Below are 12,100 nucleotides of genomic sequence, written 5' to 3' on the forward strand. Positions count from 1 at the left end.
ATCCGAGCCCTCGTCGAAGAAAAGGTCCCCGGCATCCGAGCCCTCGTCGAAAATTTTTTCTTTAGCAGGCAAAACCTCGTCGAAGAAAAGGTCCCCGGCAGCCGAGCCCTCGTCGAAGAAAAGGTTCCCGGCAGCCGAGCCCTTGTCGAAAATTTTGTCTTTAGCAGGCAAAACCTCGTCGAAGAAAAGGTCCCCGGCAGCCGAGCCCTCGTCGAAGAAAAGGTCCCCGGCAGCCGAGCCCTCGTCGACAATTTTTTCTTTAGCAGGCAAAACCTCGTCGAAGAAAAGGTCCCAGGCAGCCGAGCCATCGTCGAAGAAAAGGTAGCCGGCAGCCGAGCCCTCGTCGAACATTTTTTCTTTAGCAGGCAAAACCTCGTCGAAGAAAAGGTCCCCGGCAGCCGAGCCCTCGTCAAAGAAAAGGTCCCCGGCAGCCAAGCCCTCGTCGAAGAAAAGGTTCCTGGCAGCAGAGCCCTTGTCGAAAATTTTTTCTGTAGCAGGCAAAATCTCGTAGAAGAAAAGGTCCCCGGCAGCCGAGCCCTCATCAAAAATTTTTTCTTTAGCAGGCAAAACCTCGTCGAAGAAAAGGTCCCTGGCATCCGAGCCCTCGCCGAAGAAAAGGTCCCCGTAAGCCGAGCCCTCGTTGAAAATTTTTTCTTTAGCAGGCAAAACCTCGTCGAAGAAAAGGTCCCCGGCAGCCGAGCTCTCGTCGAAAATTTTTTCTTTAGCAGTCAAAACCTCTTCGAAGAAAAGGCCCCAGCAGCCGAGCCCTCGTCGAAGAAAAGGTCCCCGGCATCCGAGCCCTCTTCGAAAATTTTTTCTTTAGCAGGCAAAACCTCGTCGAAGAAAAGGTCGCCGGCAGCCGAGCCCTCGTCGAAGAAAAGGTCCCCGGCATCCGAGCCCTTGTCGAAGAAAAGGTCCCCGGCAGCAGAGCCCTCGTCGAAAATTTTTTCTTTAGCAGGCAAAACCTCGTCGAAGAAAAGGTCCCCGGCAGCCGAGCGCTCGTCGAAGAAAAGATCCCCGGCAGCCGAGTCATCGTTGAAGAAAAGGTCCCCGGCAGCAGAGCCCTCGTCGAAAATTTTGTCTTTAGCAGGCAAAACCTTGTCGAAGAAAAGGTCCCTGGCAGCCGAGCCCTCGTCGAAGAAAAGGTCCCCGGCATCCGAGCCCTCGTCGAAGAAAAGGTGCCCGGCAGCCGAGCCCTTGTCGAAAATTATTTCTTTAGCAGGCAAAACCTTGTCGAAGAAAAGGTCCCTGGCAGCCGAGCTCTCGTCGAAGAAAAGGTCCCCGGCAGCCGAGCCCTCGTCGGTGAAAAGGTCCCCGGCAGCCGAGCCCTCTTCGAAAATTTTGTCTTTAGCAGGCAAAACCTCGTCGAAGAAAAGGTCCCCGGCAGCCAAGCCCTCGTCGAAAATTTTTTATTTAGCAGGCAAAACCTCGTCGAAGAAAAGGTCCCCGGCAGCCGAGCCCTCGTCGAAGAAAAGGTCCCCGGCAGCCGAGCCCTCGTCGACAATTTTTTCTTTAGCAGGCAAAACCTCGTCGAAGAAAAGGTCCCCGGCAGCCGAGCCCTCGTCGAAAATTTTGTCTTTAGCAGGCAAAACCTTGTCGAAGAAAAGGTCCCTGGCAGCCGAGCCCTCGTCGAAGAAAAGGTGCCCGGCAGCCGAGCCCTTGTCGAAAATTATTTCTTTAGCAGGCAAAACCTTGTCGAAGAAATGGTCCCTGGCAGCCGAGCTCTCGTCGAAGAAAAGGTCCCCGGCATCCGAGCCCTTGTCGGTGAAAAGGTCCCCGGCAGCCGAGCCCTCTTCGAAAATTTTGTCTTTAGCAGGCAAAACCTCGTCGAAGAAAAGGTCCCCGGCAGCCAAGCCCTCGTCGAAAATTTTTTATTTAGCAGGCAAAACCTCGTCGAAGAAAAGGTCCCAGGCAGCCGAGCCATCGTCGAAGAAAAGGTCCCCGGCAGCCGAGCCCTCGTCGAAAATTTTTTCTTTAGCAGGCAAAACCTCGTCGAAGAAAAGGTCCCCGGCAGCCGAGCCCTCGTCAAAGAAAAGGGCCACGGCATCCGAGCCCTCGTCGAAGAAAAGGTTCCTGGCAGCAGAGCCCTCGTCGAAAATTTTTTCTGTAGCAGGCAAAATCTCGTAGAAGAAAAGGTCCCCGGCAGCCGAGCCCTCATCAAAAATTTTTTCTTTAGCAGGCAAAACCTCGTCGAAGAAAAGGTCCCTGGCATCCGAGCCCTCGTCGAAGAAAAGGTCCCCGGCATCCGAGCCCTCGTCGAAAATTTTTTCTTTAGCAGGCAAAACCTCGTCGAAGAAAAGGTCCCCGGCAGCCGAGCCCTCGTCGAAGAAAAGGTTCCCGGCAGCCGAGCCCTTGTCGAAAATTTTGTCTTTAGCAGGCAAAACCTCGTCGAAGAAAAGGTCCCCGGCAGCCGAGCCCTCGTCGAAGAAAAGGTCCCCGGCAGCCGAGCCCTCGTCGACAATTTTTTCTTTAGCAGGCAAAACCTCGTCGAAGAAAAGGTCCCCGGCAGCCGAGCCCTCGTTGAAAATTTTGTCTTTAGCAGGCAAAACCTTGTCGAAGAAAAGGTCCCTGGCAGCCGAGCCCTCGTCGAAGAAAAGGTGCCCGGCAGCCGAGCCCTTGTCGAAAATTATTTCTTTAGCAGGCAAAACCTTGTCGAAGAAATGGTCCCTGGCAGCCGAGCTCTCGTCGAAGAAAAGGTCCCCGGCATCCGAGCCCTCGTCGGTGAAAAGGTCCCCGGCAGCCGAGCCCTCTTCGAAAATTTTGTCTTTAGCAGGCAAAACCTCGTCGAAGAAAAGGTCCCCGGCAGCCAAGCCCTCGTCGAAAATTTTTTATTTAGCAGGCAAAACCTCGTCGAAGAAAAGGTCCCAGGCAGCCGAGCCATCGTCGAAGAAAAGGTACCCGGCAGCCGAGCCCTCGTCGAACATTTTTTCTTTAGCAGGCAAAACCTCGTCGAAGAAAAGGTCCCCGGCAGCCGAGCCCTCGTCAAAGAAAAGGTCCCCGGCAGCCAAGCCCTCGTCGAAGAAAGGGTTCCTGGCAGCAGAGCCCTTGTCGAAAATTTTTTCTGTAGCAGGCAAAATCTCGTAGAAGAAAAGGTCCCCGGCAGCCGAGCCCTCATCAAAAATTTTTTCTTTAGCAGGCAAAACCTCGTCGAAGAAAAGGTCCCTGGCATCCGAGCCCTCGTCGAAGAAAAGGTCCCCGGCATCCGAGCCCTCGTCGAAAATTTTTTCTTTAGCAGGCAAAACCTCGTCGAAGAAAAGGTCCCCGGCAGCCGAGCCCTCGCCGAAGAAAAGGTCCCCGTCAGCCGAGCCCTCGTTGAAAATTTTTTCTTTAGCAGGCAAAACCTCGTCGAAGAAAAGGTCCCCGGCAGCCGAGCTCTCGTCGAAAATTTTTTCTTTAGCAGTCAAAACCTCTTCGAAGAAAAGGCCCCAGCAGCCGAGCCCTCGTCGAAGAAAAGGTTCCTGGCAGCAGAGCCCTCGTCGAAAATTTTTTCTGTAGCAGGCAAAATCTCGTAGAAGAAAAGGTCCCCGACAGCCGAGCCCTCATCAAAAATATTTTCTTTAGCAGGGAAAACCTCGTCGAAGAAAAGGTCCTCGGCAGCCGAGCCCTCGTCGAAGAGAAGGTCCCCGGCAGCAGAGCCGTCGTCCAAGAAAAGTTCCCCGGCAGCCGAGCCCTCTTCAAAGAAAAGGTCCCCGGCAGCCGAGCCCTCGTCGAATATTTTTTCTTTAGCAGGCAAAACCTCGTCGAAGAAAAGGTCCCCGGCATCCGAGCCCTCGTTGAAAATTTTTTCTTTAGCAGGCAAAACCTCGTCGAAGAAAAGGTTCCCGGCAGCCGAGCCCTCGTTGAAGAAAAGGTCCCCGGCAGCCGAGCCCTCGTCGAAAATTTTGTCTTTAGCAGGCAAAACGTCGTCGAAGAAAAGTTCCCCTGCAGCCGAGCCCTCGTCGAAAATTTTTTCTTTAGCAGGCAAAACCTCGTCGAAGAAAAGGTCCCCGGCAGCCGAGCCCTCATTGAAGAAAAGGTGCCCGGCAGCCGAGCCCTCTTCGAAAATTTTTTCTTTAGCAGGCAAAACTTCGTCGAAGAAAAGGTCCCCGGCAGCCGAGCCCTAGTCGAAGAAAAGGTCCCCGGCATACGAGCCCTCGTCGAAGAAAAGGTCCCTGGCAGCCGAGCCCTCGTCGAAGAAGAGGTGCCCGGCAGCCGAGCCCTCATCGAAAATTTTTTCTTTAGCAGGCAAAACCTCGTCGAAGAAAAGGTTCCCGGCAGCCGAGCCCTCGTCGAAGAAAAGTTCCCCGGCAGCCGAGCCCTCGTCGAAAATTTTTTCTTTAGCAGGCAAAACCTCGTCGAAGAAAAGGTCCCCTGTAGCCGAGCCCTCGTCGAAGAAAAGGTCCCCGGCATCCGAGCCCTCGTCGAAAATTTTTTCTTTAGCAGGCAAAACCTCGTCGAAGAAAATGTCGCCGGCAGCCGAGCCCTCGTCGAAGAAAAGGTCCCCGGCATCCGAGCCCTCGTCAAAAATTTTTTCTTTAGCAGGCAAAAGCTCGTCGAAGAAATAGTTCCCGGCAGCCGAGCCCTCGTTGAAGAAAAGGTCCCCGGCAGCCGAGCCCTCGTCGAAAATTTTTTCTTTTGCAGGCAAAACCTCGTCGAAGAAAAGTTCCCCAGCAGTCGAGCCCTCGTCGAAAATTTTTTCTTTAGCAGGCAAAACCTCGTCGAAGAAAAGGTCCCCGGCAGCCGAGCCCTCGTCGAAGAAAAGGTCCCCGGCATCCGAGCCCTCTTCGAAAATTTTTTCTTTAGCAGGCAAAACCTCGTCGAAGAAAAGGTCGCCGGCAGCCGAGCCCTCGTCGAAGAAAAGGTCCCCGGCATCCGAGCCCTCGTCGAAGAAAAGGTCCCCGGCAGCAGAGCCCTCGTCGAAAATTTTTTCTTTAGCAGGCAAAACCTCGTCGAAGAAAAGGTCCCCGGCAGCCGAGCGCTCGTCGAAGAAAAGGTCCCAGTCATCCGAGACCTTGTCGAAAATTTTTTCTTTAGCAGTCAAAAACTCGTCGAAGAAAAGGTCCCTGGCAGCCGAGCCCTCGTCGAAGAAAAGATCCCCGGCAGCTGAGCCCTCGTCGAAGAAAAGGTCCCCGGCAGCCGAGCCCTCGTCGAAGAAAAGGTCCCCGGCAGCCGAGCCCTCGTCGACAATTTTTTCTTTAGCAGGCAAAACCTCCTCGAAGAAAAGGTCCCCGGCAGCCGAGCCCTCGTTGAAAATTTTGTCTTTAGCAGGCAAAACCTTGTCGAAGAAAAGGTCCCTGGCAGCCGAGCCCTCGTCGAAGAAAAGGTGCCCGGCAGCCGAGCCCTTGTCGAAAATTATTTCTTTAGCAGGCAAAACATTGTCGAAGAAATGGTCCCTGGCAACCGAGCTCTCGTCGAAGAAAAGGTCCCCGGCATCCGAGCCCTCGTCGGTGAAAAGGTCCCCGGCAGCCGAGCCCTCTTCGAAAATTTTGTCTTTAGCAGGCAAAACCTCGTCGAAGAAAATGTCCCCGGCAGCCGAGCCCTCGTCAAAAATATTTTCTTTAGCAGGCAAAACCTCGTCGAAGAAAAGGTCCCCAGCAACCGAGCCCTCGTCGAAGAAAAGGTTCCCGGCAGCCGAGCCCTCGTTGAAAAAAAGGTCCCCGGCAGCCGAGCCCTCATCGAAAATTTTTTCTTTAGCAGGCAAAACCTCGTCAAAGAAAAGGTCCCCGGCAGCCGAGCCCTCGTTGAAGAAAAGGTGCCCGGCAGCTGAGCCCTCGTCGAAAATTTTTTCTTTAGCAGGCAAAACCTCGTCGAAGAAAAGGTCCCTGGCAGCCGAGCCCTCGTCGAAAATTTTTTCTTTAGTAGGCAAAAGCTCGTCGAAGAAAAGGTCCCCGGCAGCCGAGCCCTCGTCCAAGAAAAGGTGCCTGGCAGCCGAGCCCTTGTCGAAAATATTTTCTTTAGCAGGGAAAACCTCGTCGAAGAAAAGGTCCTCGGCAGCCGAGCCCTCGTCTAAGAAAAGGTCCTAGGCAGCCGAGCCGTCGTCCAAGAAAAGTTCCCCGGCAGCCGAGCCCTCATCGAAGAAAAGGTGCCCGGCAGCCGAGCCCTTGTCGAAAATTATTTCTTTAGCAGGCAAAACCTTGTCGAAGAAAAGGTCCCTGGCAGCCGAGCACTCGTCGAAGAAAAGGTCCCCGGCATACGAGCCCTCGTCGAAGAAAAGGTCCCCGGCAGCCGAGCACTCTTCGAAAATTTTGTCTTTAGCAGGCAAAACCTCGTCGAAGAAAAGGTCCCCGGCAGCCAAGCCCTCGTCGAAAATTTTTTATTTAGCAGGCAAAACCTCGTCGAAGAAAAGGTCCCTGGCAGCCGAGCCATCGTCGAAGAAAAGGTCCCCGGCAGCCGAGCCCTCGTCGAAAATTTTTTCTTTAGCAGGCAAAACCTCGTCGAAGAAAAGGTCCCCTGTAGCCGAGCCCTTGTCGAAGAAAAGGTCCCCGGCAGCTGAAGCCCTTGTCGAAGAAAAGGTCCCCGGCAGCCGAGCCCTCGTCGAAAATTTTTTCTTTAGCAGGCAAAACCTCGTCGAAGAAAAGATCCCCGGCAGCCGAGCCCTCGTCGAAGAAAAGGTCCCCGGCAGCCGAGGCCTCATCGAAAATTTTTTCTTTAGCAGGTAAAAGCTCGTCGAAGAAAAGGTCCCTGGCAGCCGAGCCCTCGTCGAAGAAAATGTTCTTGGCAGCCGAGCCCTCGTCGTAGAAAAGGTCCCCGGCAGCCGAGCCCTCGTCGAAAATTTTTACTTTAGCAGGCAAAAACTCGTCGAAGAAAAGGTCCCCGGCAGTGGAGCCGTCGTCGAAGAAAAGGTCCCCGGCAGCCGAGCCCTCGTCGAATATTTTTACTTTAGCATGCAAAACCTCGTCGAAGAAAAGGTCCCCGGCAGTGGAGCCCTCGTCGAAGAAAAGGTCCCCGGAAGCCGAGCCCTCGTCTAAAATTTTTACTTTAGCAGGCAAAACCTCGTCGAAGAAAAGGTCCCCGGCAGTGGAGCCCTCGTCGAAGAAAAGGTCCCCGGCAGCCGAGCCCTCGTTGAAAATTTTTTTTTAGCAGACAAAACCTCATCGAAGAAAAGGTCCCTGGCATCCGAGCCCTCGTCGAAAATTTTTTCTTTAGTAGGCAAAAGCTCGTCGAAGAAAAGGTCCCCGGCAGCCGAGCCGTCGTCGAAGAAAAGGTGCCTGGCAGCCGAGCCCTTGTCGACAATTTTTTCTTTAGCAGGGAAAACCTCGTCGAAGAAAAGGTCCTCGGCAGCCGAGCCCTCGTCGAAGAAAAGGTCCCCGGCAGCCGAGCCCTCGTCGAAGAAAATGTCCCCGGCAGCCGAGCCCTCGTCAAAAATATTTTCTTTAGCAGGCAAAACCTCGTCGAAGAAAAGGTCCCCAGCAGCCGAGCCCTCGTCGAAGAAAAGGTCCCCGGCAGCCGAGCCCCTGTCGAAGAAAAGGTCCCCGGCAGCCGAGCCCTCATCGAAAATTTTTTCTTTAGCAGGCAAAACCTCGTCGAAGAAAAGGTTCCCGGCAGCCGAGCCCTCGTTGAAGAAAAGGTCCCCGGCAGCCGAGCCCTCGTCGAAAATTTTGTCTTTAGCAGGCAAAACCTCGTCGAAGAAAAGGTCCCTGGCAGCCGAGCCCTCGTCGAAGAAAAGGTCCCCGGCAGCCGAGCCCTCGTCGAAAATTTTTTATTTAGCAGGCAAAACCTCGTCGAAGAAAAGGTCCCTGGCAGCCGAGCCATCGTCGAAGAAAAGGTCCCCGGCAGCCGAGCCCTCGTCGAAAATTTTTTCTTTAGCAGGCAAAACCTGGTCGAAGAAAAGGTCCCCTGTAGCCGAGCCCTTGTCGAAGAAAAGGTCCCCGGCAGCTGAAGCCCTTGTCGAAGAAAAGGTCCCCGGCAGCCGAGCCCTCGTCGAAAATTTTTTCTTTAGCAGGCAAAACCTCGTCGAAGAAAAGGTCCCCGGCAGCCGAGCCCTCGTCGAAGAAAAGGTCCCCGGCAGCCGAGGCCTCATCGAAAATTTTTTCTTTAGCAGGCAAAAGCTCGTCGAAGAAAAGGTCCCTGGCAGCCGAGCCCTCGTCGAAGAAAATGTTCTTGGCAGCCGAGCCCTCGTCGTAGAAAAGGTCCCCGGCATCCGAGCCCTCGTCGAAGAAAACGTCCCCGGCAGCAGAGCCCTCGTCAAAAATTTTTTCTTTAGCAGGCAAAACCTCGTCGAAGAAAAGGTCCCCGGCAGCCGAGCCCTCGTCGAAAATTTTTTCTTTAGCAGGCAAAACCTCGTCGAAGAAACGGTCCCCGGCAGCCGAGCCCTCGTCGAAGAAAAGGTCCCCGTCAGCCGAGACCTCGTCGAAAATTTTTTCTTTAGCAGTCAAAAACTCGTCGAAGAAAAGGTCCCTGGCAGCCGAGCCCTCGTCGAAGAAAAGATCCCCGGCAGCCGAGCCCTCGTCGAAGAAAAGGTCCCCAGCAGCCGAGCCCTCGTCGAAGAAAAGGTCCCCGGCAGCCAAGCCCTCGTCGAAAATTTTTTATTTAGCTGGCAAAACCTCGTCGAAGAAAAGGTCCCTGGCAGCCAAGCCATCGTCGAAGAAAAGGTCCCCGGCAGCCGAGCCCTCGTCGAAAATTTTTTCTTTAGCAGGCAAAACCTCGTCGAAGAAAAGGTCCCCGGCAGCCGAGCCCTCGTCGAAGAAAAGGTCCCCGGCAGCCGAGCGCTTGTCGAAGAAAAGGTCCCCTGCAGCCGAGCCCTCGTCGAAAATTTTTTCATTAGCAGGCAAAAACTCGTCGAAGAAAAGGTCCCTGGCAGCCGAGCCCTCGTCGAAGAAAAGGTCCCCGGCAGCCGAGCCCTCGTCGAAGAAAAGGTCCCCGGCACCCGAGCCCTCGTTGAAAATTTTTTTTTAGCAGACAAAACCTCATCGAAGAAAAGGTCCCTGGCATCCGAGCCCTCGTCGAAAATTTTTTCTTTAGTAGGCAAAAGCTCGTCGAAGAAAAGGTCCCCGGCAGCCGAGCCGTCGTCGAAGAAAAGGTGCCTGGCAGCCGAGCCCTTGTCGAAAATTTTTTCTTTAGCAGGGAAAACCTTGTCGAAGAAAAGGTCCCTGGCAGCCGAGCTCTCGTCGAAGAAAAGGTCCCCGGCATCCGAGCCCTCGTCGAAGAAAAGGTCCCCAGCAGCCGAGCACTCTTCGAAAATTTTGTCTTTAGCAGGCAAAACCTCGTCGAAGAAAAGGTCCCTGGCAGCCGAGCCATCGTCGAAGAAAAGGTCCCCGGCAGCCGAGCCCTCGTCGAAAATTTTTTCTTTAGCAGGCAAAACCTCGTCGAAGAAAAGGTCCCCTGTAGCCGAGCCCTTGTCGAAGAAAAGGTCCCCGGCAGCTGAAGCCCTTGTCGAAGAAAAGGTCCCCGGCAGCCGAGCCCTCGTCGAAAATTTTTTCTTTAGCAGGCAAAACCTCGTCGAAGAAAAGGTCCCCGGCAGCCGAGCACTCGTCGAAGAAAAGGTCCCCGGCAGCCAGAGGCCTCATCGAAAATTTTTTCTTTAGCATGCAAAAGCTCGTCGAAGAAAAGGTCCCTGGCAGCCGAGCCCTCGTCGAAGAAAATGTTCTTGGCAGCCGAGCCCTCGTCGTAGAAAAGGTCCCCGGCAGCCGAGCCCTCGTCGAAAATTTTTACTTTAGCAGGCAAAAACTCGTCGAAGAAAAGGTCCCCGGCAGTGGAGCCCTCGTCGAAGAAATGGTCCCCGGCAGCCGAGCACTCTTCGAAAATTTTGTCTTTAGCAGGCAAAACCTCGTCGAAGAAAAGGTCCCCGGCAGCCAAGCCCTCGTCGAAAATTTTTTATTTAGCAGGCAAAACCTCGTCGAAGAAAAGGTCCCTGGCAGCCGAGCCCTCGTCGAAGAAAAGGTCCCCGGCAGCCGAGCCCTCGTCGAAAATTTTTTCTTTAGCAGGCAAAACCTGGTCGAAGAAAAGGTCCCCTGTAGCCGAGCCCTTGTCGAAGAAAAGGTCCCCGGCAGCTGAAGCCCTTGTCGAAGAAAAGGTCCCCGGCAGCCGAGCCCTCGTCGAAAATTTTTTCTTTAGCAGGCAAAACCTCGTCGAAGAAAAGGTCCCCGGCAGCCGAGCCCTCGTCGAAGAAAAGGTCCCCGGCAGCCGAGGCCTCATCGAAAATTTTTTCTTTAGCAGGCAAAAGCTCGTCGAAGAAAAGGTCCCTGGCAGCCGAGCCCTCGTCGAAGAAAATGTTCTTGGCAGCCGAGCCCTCGTCGTAGAAAAGGTCCCCGGCAGCCGAGCCCTCGTCGAAAATTTTTACTTTAGCAGGCAAAAACTCGTCGAAGAAAAGGTCCCCGGCAGTGGAGCCGTCGTCGAAGAAAGGTCCCCGGCAGCCAAGCCCTCGTCGAATATTTTTACTTTAGCAGGCAAAACCTCGTCGAAGAAAAGGTCCCCGGCAGTGGAGCCCTAGTCGAAGAAAAGGTCCCCGGAAGCCGAGCCCTCGTCTAAAATTTTTACTTTAGTAGGCAAAACCTCGTCGAAGAAAAGGTCCCCGGCAGTGGAGCCCACGTCGAAGAAAAGGTCCCCGGCAGCCGAGCCCTCGTTGAAAATTTTTTCTGTAGCAGGCGAAACCTCGTCGAAGAAACGGTCCCTGGCAGCCGAGCCCTCGTCGAAAATTTTTTCTTTAGCAGGCAAAACCTCGTCGAAGAAAAGGTCCCCGGCAGCCGAGCGCTCGTCGAAGAAAAGGTCCCCTGCAGCCGAGCCCTCGTCGAAAATTTTTTCTTTAGCAGGTAAAAACTCGTCGAATAAAAGGTCCCTGGCAGCCGAGCCCTCGTCGAAGAAAAGGTCCCCGGCAGCCGAGCCCTCGTCGAAGAAAAGGTCCCCGGCAGCCGAGCCCTCGTCGAAGAAAAGGTCCCCGGCAGCCGAGCCCTCGTCGAGAAATGGTCCCCGGCAGCCGAGCCCTCGTCGAAAATTTTTACTTTAGCAGGCAAATCCTCGTTGAAGAAAAGGTCCCCAGCAGCCGAGCCCTCGTCGAAGAAAAGGTGCCTGGCAGCCGAGCCCTTGTCGAAAATATTTTCTTTAGCAGGGAAAACCTCGTCGAAGAAAAGGTCCTCGGCAGCCGAGCCCTCGTCAAAGAAAAGGTCCCCGGCAGCCGAGCCCTCGTCGAAGAAAAGGTCCCCGGCAGCCGAGCCGTCGTCGAAAATTTTTTCTTTAGCAGGCAAAACCTCTTCGAAGAAAAGGCCCCAGCAGCCGAGCCCTCGTCGAAGAAAAGGTCCCCGGCAGCCGAGCCCTCGTCGACAATTTTTTCTTTAGCAGGCAAAATCTCTTAGAAGAAAAGGTCCCCGGCAGCCGAGCCCTCGTCGAAAAAAAGGTCCCCGGCAGCCGAGCCCTCGTCGAAAATTTTTTCTTTAGCAGGCAAAACCTCGTCGAAGAAAAGGTCCCCGGCAGCCGAGCCCTCGTCGAAAATTTTTTCTTTAGCAGGCAAAACCTCGACGAAGAAAAGGTTCCCGGCAGCCGAGCCCTCGTTGAAGAAAAGGTCCCCGGCAGCCGAGCCCTCATCGAAAATTTTGTCTTTAGCAGGCAAAACGTCGTCGAAGAAAAGTTCCCCTGCAGCCGAGCCCTCGTCGAAAATTTTTTCTTTAGCAGGCAAAACGTCGTCGAAGAAAAGTTCCCCTGCAGCCGAGCCCTCGTCGAAAATTTTTTCTTTAGCAGGCAAAACCTCGTCGAAGAAAAGGTCCCCGGCAGCCGAGCCCTCATTGAAGAAAAGGTCCCCGGCAGCCGAGCCCTCTTCGAAAATTTTTTCTTTAGCAGGCAAAACCTCGTCGAAGAAAAGGTCCCCGGCAGCCGAGCCCTAGTCGAAGAAAAGGTCCCCGGCATCCGAGCCCTCGTCGAAGAAAAGGTACACGGCAGCAGAGCCCTCGTCAAAAATTTTTTCTTTAGCAGGCAAAACCTCGTCGAAGAAAAGGTCCCCGGCAGCCGAGCCCTCGTCGAAGAAAAGGTCCCCGTCAGCCGAGACCTCGTCGAAAATTTTTTCTTTAGCAGTCAAAAACTCGTCGAAGAAAAGGTCCCTGGCAGCCGAGCCCTCGTCGAAGAAAAGATCCCCGGCAGCCGAGCCCTCGTCGAAGAAAAGGTCCCCGGCAGCCGAGCCCTCGTCGAAGAAAAG

Source organism: Harpia harpyja, chromosome 9 (genome assembly GCF_026419915.1).
Source record: "Harpia harpyja isolate bHarHar1 chromosome 9, bHarHar1 primary haplotype, whole genome shotgun sequence".
NCBI lineage: Eukaryota > Metazoa > Chordata > Aves > Accipitriformes > Accipitridae > Harpia > Harpia harpyja.